Source organism: Vigna unguiculata, chromosome 3, assembly GCF_037176805.1.
Source record: "Vigna unguiculata cultivar grain cowpea cultivar isolate G323 ecotype 2 chromosome 3, ASM3717680v1, whole genome shotgun sequence".
Lineage (NCBI taxonomy): Eukaryota > Viridiplantae > Streptophyta > Magnoliopsida > Fabales > Fabaceae > Vigna > Vigna unguiculata.
Genome location: NC_140794.1, coordinates 61,334,310 through 61,344,825, shown reverse-complemented (window position 1 = coordinate 61,344,825; position 10,516 = coordinate 61,334,310). Strand labels below are relative to the sequence as shown.

The 10,516-nt window shown below is 22.5% G+C and overlaps 1 non-coding gene across 1 annotated transcript; it reads left to right on the top strand.

The window, feature by feature from the left end:
- Positions 1-4,172: 4,172 nt before the first annotated feature.
- TRNAD-GUC (transfer RNA aspartic acid (anticodon GUC)) lies at positions 4,173-4,244 on the top strand. The gene has a single exon. It is a non-coding gene; the product is annotated as a tRNA-Asp (tRNA).
- The last annotated feature ends 6,272 nt before the right edge of the window (positions 4,245-10,516 follow it).

Genomic DNA, 10,516 nt, shown 5'->3' with positions numbered 1-10,516 from the left:
GGTCTACATCTTTATGGTTTGTTCCAGTGGTGGTCGGGAGGAATACAATGCATCGTGCTAAAACGTCGCTCGTACGACTTCCTTACACGATTGTCTCCCCATCAAACGAGGCCCTTTGTCCCACTCCTACACCGCAACTTTTCTCTGTTTTTCCAAATTATTGTTAAAGATGTTTCAAGAAAAATAAAAAATATAATAAATTAAGAATAAACAACTAAAGCGTAGACCCATAAAATGATATTTAAATACTTTTAAAATGTAATTTTACTCTTTAATTTTTAGAAAAATTAGAATTAATTCTTTTCAACTAAATTTAGTCTTTCAACTTTAGAAATGTTGTGAATTTAATTCTTTTAATTTGATTTTGTTAAGTTTATATTTTTTTTATGTTTTAAACATACCTTTTGAATTATTTATATTTGATATTTTTGTACTTTAATCTTAACTAAAATTATCATAAAATATATATGTTTCAGATATTAAATAAAATTAACAAAATTTGATTAAAATGAATACATTTTTTATTTTTAAATTAAAAAAATTAAATTGTATCAATGTTTCCAAGATAAATTAATATTATTTTTTATTGAAAATCAATAGAAAAAAATATATTTAAACCAAAGGCATAAAAACTGTAGAGTAATCACGCCGCACTAAATCTCGTAAATCATATGGGAACAACATCTTTTTGGACCAAAATCATAAGTATCCTTATTCTTAAGATAAACTTTCTCGGAATGATAGTTGGTCATTTCGTAGGGTCGAGGTTACGTATTTTTTATTAGTTTAAAATAAGATAATACTTATAATAAAAACAGTTAAATTTGGTGGTATGATATATAATTCGAGTTATAGGATTATAGAGAAATATTCAATTAAAATCAATATATATATATATATATATATATATATATATATATATATATATATATATTAAAATCATATCAACATAAATATAACATTTTGTTAATGAAATATTATTTATTAAATAGTTTTTACTTTGAAATCTTATTTATATAATTTGATTATCCCTAAAGACAATATATTATTTTATTAATAAACTAGTTTTAAGTTCGTGTCCGTTAGAGTTTGTTTGTATATTTATTAAAAAAAAATTAAAAGTTGATAAAATAAATAATAAATAAAAAAGACATCTTTTGTAATCTTTGAAATCTTTGAAGCGCTTTCACAACGTCTTGTCAAATATCTTTCAGTAAGTTTTACAACAAAAAACACATTGTTTAGTGCTTGAGTGTGTTGGTCTCGAATATTCTATAACCCATGTTTCACTACCATGATCCTCGTTTGAAGGATCACAGTTGCTTGAACGACACTTCTCCTATAGAAGAAAGAGTTGTCCTAGGCAACATATAAACTTTTGATTGCAAGGGAACCATTGCTTGAGCAATTCCATAGTTTAGAGTAAAATTTATGGATTCACATAGAAGTCAAATATGTTTTTAACAACTGGACCATACTAAAATTCACTAAAATATCAACCAACTATATTTGATCATAGTCATCTTCAATGATTCACTAACATCATCTTCAAGTTCCACTAACATCATATACCTTTAACAATCATGTAAAAACTATATGTAAAATACACATATAATTTCACTTAAACGTTTTTAACTATCACATTTTTAACACAGCTAAAGACTGTATAATTCATTTAGCAATACTATCGATTTAATAGAAATTTCGTATCAAATATTAAATATCACATCACCAACATGTCTCCTTTACGAACTCTCGAAAAAAAAAAATCATCCAAAATAGTATTAAATGACAACTTTTATCCTGATTTCAATACCTTTGAACTATATAATTTATTGTCAAAAGAATCTGTACACGTCGTATTCGCGGATAAAATTTGTAACGGTAGAAAATGAATATTGTAAATGGATATCTGCAGGTAACGGGTACTAGTATTTTTTATACCTGCATATTAATGGGAGCAGGTACAAATACCATAGTATATGTACCCGTGAATATCCATATTCACTATACTTTAATTTAAATTAAAAATAAAAATAGAAAATATGATTAAAATATTGACATATTGATTTTGAACAAGTTATTTTTTATCAATTCATTTTAAAAAATATATATTTCTTTGTAAACAGTCGTTCAACACTATTTACGAATGTTATGGAATATATGAATGTTATGTATCTTATTTTATTTGAATTTAGAATTAAAATTCATTGTTAAATATTTTTAAAAAATTGTAAATACCCATAGGCACCCATAAATATCTGTTGATGTAAAAATAATATGTGGGTACCTGCATAATAGATACCCACACGGATATGGAACGGATGAAATAGATATTTATCTAGCGAGTAAAGTATTAGAGTATTAATATTCGTACCCTACTCATCCTATTGATATTTGTAACCATCACACTAGAACTAGTTGTTTATGTTGATAAAAAAAATCCTTGTTTCTAAATATTTTATGAAAAATAAATTTCATAAAAAGAAAAACATTTACACTCTATAGTAAACTTTATATTTTTTATCTATTTGGAAATTTTCTTATTAAACTCATATTTTACACCACGGAAAAATTGAATTAATGTTTTTGAAAAATATTCCTTGACATGTTTTGACATCTCTTACAAAGATAAAATAGTCTTAATAAAAATTGATTTTTATATTTTTAGAAGAAGATGAAATGATAATGAAGAAGGATAATAGAAAAAAAAAAGTATAATATCAAAATATCAGTATCCAAATATACAGGTATCTTGAACGTATATCACATGATAAATTGTCATTAGTTTAAAACTCGTCTGTGCCTGTTTCACGAATGAAATTAGCTTATGTTTATGTTTGGAATTCTTTGCATGACCTTTTATTATTTTATTAATATAACGTATTTCACTAATATAACCCGCTCATTATTTTTTTATTAAAAGATTTTTATTTTATAATTTTTTTACATTATTAACAACCCAGTATTAACAGCTTGATAAAAATATTTAAATATTATCTTCTGATTTATTAATCAGGTTTTCTTTAATTTATTAAAAATATTTTATTTTATCTTTTGTAGCATTTCTTTATTTAATATTAAAGACTTCGCATAAAAATAGATTTGAATATTTTTTAAAAATTTTAATTATCATTCAATTTTTCTTCAAATTAATTTTTTAAATAATTATTAGAATAAATAAAATATTTTCAAATAAGATACGAATTTAATTTTAAAATATTAATAACAACTAATGAAATATTACAATAGTTTAAAAAGTATAAATTATAAAATTAAATATTTGTATAACCAGAATTAAAAAAGCACTGTATAACCAGAATTAAAAAAACACAATAGGTTAATTATTCATAGTAATGTAACATATTAAGTTTATATATTTTTTATTTTGTTTATATATTGAATTCAAGTATTCAATTAAGATAATATTTATTAATAATTTTTAATTCTAATATAATTTAAAATAAATTACGATATCATCATATATTTTTTAATATAAAGTAAAGTATTGTATTATCAGAAACGTGTCATATCTAATATTTTCTAAGATAAGATAAATTGTCTCATATACGTATCATATCTAATACTCGTTACATATTCGTCCATCATAAATATTTTTAAAACAAATATTTTTAAAACATCATTTACGTATATTTTTTTTTTCATGTTATCTGTCTCTTATTGACTTCCTTTAACTAAACTAACATTTCAGCCTTAACTAGTTACAAATCGTTGATTGGCGATTGCCTCTATTATCGATTCAATTTTATTGATCGACAACACAAGTAAAAATATTGAAAGGACTTTAGTCTCTATTTAATAAAGAAAAAGAATAAATGGTATATAAAGAAAATGGAAAAGATAAATAAATACGAAGTAAAGTAAAAATTGTTTTGTTAAAGAAAAATAAAAAAAAAATAAATATATGATATTATTATTACTATTTTATTTCTTTTAAAAAGGGACATCCAAAATAAATAAATCAAAGTTACATTAATTAATTTTGGAACTTCATAATCGATTATAACCTATCTTTAACCAAAAATATGTTTCAATTATATAAGTGTGATTGTATTGAAGTGGTCGTAATCGTAATATTTTTTTATCTGCATAAATCTGAGGTATATTATATGCCTATAAATTAACTCACATAATAATTGTAATCAAATGCTGTCGTTGTAGTATAGTGGTGAGTATTTCCGCCTGTCACGCGGACGACCCGGGTTCGATCCCCGGCAACGGCGTTTTTTTGTTAATCATTCTACTTTTATAGGGTTACATTGATTTTATTTTTCTACATCTTCTTTGATTCTTTTTATATATCAAACAAAATCTTTTACCACTTTTTTATTTGTCATATTTAAATTTTTAAGACCACTTCAATTATACCCTTGTATTAAATTTAATTATTAAAAACTCTCCTACTTAAATTTACATTGAGCAATGAATTTGTTTTAATTTTAAAATAAATGTTTTAGCCAATTCTTAAAAATAATTTATTTTCTTAATTATTTTTTTCTCAAACACTAAAATAAAAAAAAGAAAAACAAGAGACTTGGTGTTAAGGAATATATATATATATATATATATATATATATATATATATATATATATATATATATATATATATATATATATATATATATATATATATATATATATATATTGCAACATGAGAAGTAAGCATCAAAATAATAATTTTTCAACATGAGACTTCTCTTCTTCTCAGTGTTTATAAAATGTATGTAGATTGGGTTTATATTTATAAGGAGTGTGGTAGTTATATTGATTTGAGGGGGTGTGCGAATACAATTTTTTAGTGGTGTTTTATAATAATAAACTATTTTGGATTGTTTTATCTTGCACTCAAAACAGTTAGAAATCTTGCAGGAATTGGATCAGATTAGTGTTTCATAAACAGAAAATTTTATTACTTTTTACCTTTTTTTTATTTTTTTCTTCTTTTATTCTTTCTCACCTCTTTCTTTACGCTATTTCATATTTGTGGATCTTGATTTACTTGATAGTACTGTATGTGAATTTTTACCTATCACATTCAGAGAATTTTTCACATTAAAAATATTGGTGTTCTATTTTATGATTATTGTTGTCATTTTTTTATTTTTTTTCTTCCTTCTCATCTATTCTTGTAAGTTTGATGAAATTATTTTTACTGCATATTCTGATATTTTTTGTTGTTATTATTGTTTCTCCATTGGGAACTTAACTAAGTTGAGATTTCTATTTAAAGAATGTTTCTGTATAGTTATAAATGTGTTAGCTGAAGTATGAATCTAATATTGATATATGAGCTCTTTTGTTAAATTTTATGGTATTTTTAGATTTTGATTAAATTTGACTTGTGGTTTAGGAATGAAATTGATATTTTGATTAATTTTGTCAAATTTTAAGTAGCTAGTATGTTGTTCACATGAAAATAATCTTGTTTAAGTAATATACAATTATGGATCTTGACTAATAACATTAGAAAAATCAAACAAATATACTACAAATTTATAATTTTGAATTTGTATTTGATATGGACTCTATTTTAAATAAGCTCTTATAATTCATCTATTTTACTTATTGAATAATCTCATAATTAAGAAAGTTTTAGAGAATTAATATCAAACTCTTTATTACATGTGATATTTTTTACCCTTTAAAAAACTAACTCATCTAATTGAACAATCGGATTATATGTATCATGTTTTTGGTATATATAAAGAAGTTGAGTTTGTTTTGTTTTCATCTTTACCAGTTGGTTTTCTTTAATCATTTCTAGAAAAATGAATATATTCTTTTATTCTTTATCAATATACCTAATTTATCATAATTTAATTAATATTACAGATACATAATAAAAGAAAACTTTATGATAATCAAGTCACAATTAAAAATTACTTATGAAAAATACACAGTACATTTATATATTCATAAAAATGAATATACAAAAGTCCATGAGATTAAAAAAATAATTTTAACTATGAAACTAATATTTCACAAATAAAATATAGTTACATCATTTTCTCAATAATGAAAAAAACATATGAAAAATAAGAGAAAAATAGTGAGTTTGTGTCTAATCTTTTTTTCTTAAAAAAAAAGTGAAAGTTAAAGATCAATACAATATATGAAAACTCAAAAGACAATGAAAAAAAATTTTAGTAAATATTTTTATTTTTTATTATATTTGATTTTATATTTTATTATTTATTAACATTAAATGTTGTGTTTTTTTAAAAATAAATACTTAATTTAATTTTCATCATTTCCTAATATATATTATATATAATTTTAAAATTTTAAAATATCTTTAAAAATTCTCAATATATAAATTTTAAAATTAAAAAAAAAATGGAGGGTCCATGACCCCCTCCTGTCTCCTAAAAAGTCCGTTCCTGATAATTTATAAACTAAAATAAATGACCTCAAATTTAAAGATGATTACTGTAGTAATATCTCATCTTAGTGAAATTTAGACGAATAAAAGATTTAAATGAGAATATTGTTTAAGTAAAAACATTTCACTCAATCCATATTTCTTTGTTCGCAATTATGTATTTCTCATTTATTTAAGTTAATTTAAAAGATTTAAAAGGTGTACACTTATATTCTAATTTTTTATCCCACATAAATTGACTATATTTGTTACAATATATCTTTATGGAATGTGACAAATTGCATGTTTAAATAAGTTAATGTGATGAGATCATTAATGTAATTTTGTGAAAGGTAATTAAACCTAAAATGAGTTTAATGTAAGTATTGAATTATGATATATATATATATATATATATATATATATATATATATATATATATATATATATGAGATATCTAGCTTTTACTAATAATCTAAATAATGTATCATGGAATATAGAAAAAGATTTTATTAAACCGATTGGAAAAGTGAAAAGTCATTGATGGACATGTAAGGAGGAGTTATCTTATCATGTATGCTACTATTTGAGAGCAAAATAGTCTTTTAGTTGTTTGTATATTCTATTCGCGACTTTGGCAGACATTTGATTTGTATAAGTACTTTTACTAAATCAATGGTGCATTATTCTATATCATTTTTATTTTATAGTATTTATCTCTTATACTTCATTTGTTTTTACGTATTTACTATGGACATGAATGAGAATACGAGGAAATACTATGTATGTATTTACTGATTTAAAAAAAAAAATCATAGGCTTACAAACATAATTACTTTTCACTTTTCCACCTCCATATATATAAGAAAATAAGTAAAAGGAAAACAACATAAATACTTCATAATTATAGTCAACATTCGTTTAAGTCCACACTCATTTAAGTTTGTATTGCGTCTAAATCCGCATTTAAAGAAGAAAAATGATCGAATCAATAATTTTCTGACTTTAGTTTTAGAAAAGATAACGTAAAGCCATGTGACAATTATTTTCAATTCGTTCACATGTGGTTGTCGATTAACCATTATATAAGATGCAAGGAAGGGTAAAAAACACACTCTTAACTTGATTTAATTGATCAAATGATAAATAAGGAGAAACTTTCAACTTACTCATATGAAAAGCATAAAATAACAAGTTCCTCATGTAACATATATCTCTTATATTTCATATCTCTCATATTTTCACACTTTCTACAAATTTTTGACACTCATAATATTTAATATTGTAATTATATGATCCCTAATATTCCATATTGTATTATGACTCATAAAACTTTATAAGTTTATATCTAAATAAAGTCTGCATTAAACTCCGAAAATAAAAATACAAACTAATATTTAATGTACATATTTAGTAAAAGAATATAAAAAATATTATGTCAGATTATATAACATAATATACCTATATTATATAATATTATAAAATAATAATAATAATAACAAATATAAAATTCAAAAGAATAATAATAAATTTATAAAATAACAATGATAATATAACACTATTAAAAATAATAAAAATAGAATATTAATAATAATAAATTACGCAATTTTTTTTCAAATTTTTTATTCTCTTTCATCTTGAAACAAATAGATGTGATACACGATTTGCCAATTTCGAAATGATTAAATATTTCAAAGGTTACTTTTGTTTCTCTTGCTTTTTGAGCCATAAAGTGGTCTCTTTGCGCAGCATTACGTAATAAACTGATAATAGGTACATTAACCAGACCCAACTCCGACAAAGAATGGAACATGTCTTATGCTGTAAAACACTTTTGGACGCCACTTTTATGTCTTCAAAAATGAATCTCAAAGGTTATTAGAAGTTGTTGTCGGTTTCTAATTTTTAAAATAAATTTTGGTCAATTAAAACACATTTAAATGTAATTCCAGTTTTAGTTTTAGATATCCACTTTCTCGTGTTTTTAAATATTCAGCATTTCTTTTATTTCACATGCGGTTTTAAAAAAAGGTTTTTGATTATATTTTTTTTTTTGAAAAATATATACCTATTTTGATGCATCACTACTGGTGTGGGAATAAAAAAGATTAAGTGATAATTAAAATATTCTAATTTAAACATCATAGTAGCGTTTTACGTTTATTAATTTATGTTCATCAACCTTAAATATTTAAAAAGGAGAAGGAAATACTAATATGTATTTTCCATGTTTGAAAAACATATAATTAAGATATTTATTGAAAAATTAATAGAATTTTTTATTGAAAATAAAGTTGACATACCTTTGTCAATCTGATTATCTCTTCTTTTTTTTAATTATATTTTGCATTAAATTTGTCATGTAAAAGAATAAGTTTTGTTAATTATGATTTTTTTTCGTTTTTATATATTTCTTTCGATTCAATATGATACATGAAAACAGTTCAATCTAATAATAATGGTGAAAAGTATATATAATTAAGTTTTGTTAATTTTTTTATATATTTTTTTCAATTGAAATGAACTTACAAAACATTTCAATCTAATAATATGGTGAAAAGTACATATATAGATTTTATATATCTTCTTTTATAATAAGAAAAACTATCCTAACAAAAAAAAAGCAGTTAGGTAATGTAATTTTTTCTTATATGATTATTTTTAAGTATGCAATTTAAAGCAAATGTCGATTTTGCAGTCAGCTCTTTAAAAAAGGTTACAGTTAATTTCTTTCTTTTGTAGAACAAAGCTTTTTAGTTGTCTTCTATCATGATGTCGGTCACTATAGTTATCTGTTTATATATAATCAAACAATATTAACTAATAATTATTTCTCTTCCATTTTTACTGAGGTAATAAAAGTTTGTCCTTTTACCGGTTTAACTCTATTTTTGTTTTTTACGTCATACATGAAATCTGTCCTTTAGAAAAGTCAAGATTTTTTGTTAAATAATATTCTAATATGATATTTCAAATTTAAATTTCACTTCATATTTTAACAATTTACTGTACACTGTTTAATAACTTTTTATTACTTGTATTTGATACTGTAACATCTGCTGACAATTATATTATTATAAGATAAAATAAAAAAACATATATGTAATATTTATATTCTAACAAAATACAAAATTATATATATATATATATATATATATATATACCTATTTTCCTTTTTTCTTTATTTATTTTTGACGAAAATATTCTCCTGCAGCACCATATGTTTATGTATAACATATATAATCATCACAATATAAAAGAAAAGTAAAATATTGTTTTAAAACCTTTCATTCATACATACATACATCATATATCAAATTCATATACATATATTTTCACATCTCAAAATCTCAAAATGTTCTCTCACATCTCATTCATATATACATAATTGGTTCATTCATCAAAAATATATTAGAGTCACGTGTCTAACTCTCAGTCCATTGACTACTTAACACTTAATTTCACTTCTTAAAAACAGACACATGCGTTAAATTAAACTTAAAATACGAATTATCTTCACTAAATTGTCTCACATAACAAAACTACATAATTGGACATTTTCACTTGTGTGATAAGGTAAACTCTTTTATGACTTACAAGACAAAGTTTATTTTCGATTTGCGGATTAAGTCATCGAAACTTTTTTTTTAATTCTCGTCTCTTGATATTTTTCTCTATACGAGTTCAATATTAATAATTTATTACCATCTCCTTCATAATATCTATTTTAATATATAACAAACATTTCAACATTTTATTTTCTCATTGAAAATAATTCTGTTTACAAATCACAAATCACACTATTAGAGCCATAACATTGTATACTTTAATTCATATACACTGCAACTCAATTTAAATACCAATAAATTATAAATTTATCTTTATTCACCTTACACTACTAATTCAAGCATAATATATTGATAAATTATATCTTTTTTCATCAAGTCTAACCTTTCAATTTCTATTCATAGGAAAAATTCAACTTATACATGAAATACTTCGATTACTAATATAAACATGTTATCATGCTCTTAAACTAACAAATGTTAATCTTTGTCCCAAAAATAACACATGAAAAACCTTATTCTAGACAAGCAACCATTTTCATAAAACCAACTAAAGTAACAAACTCAC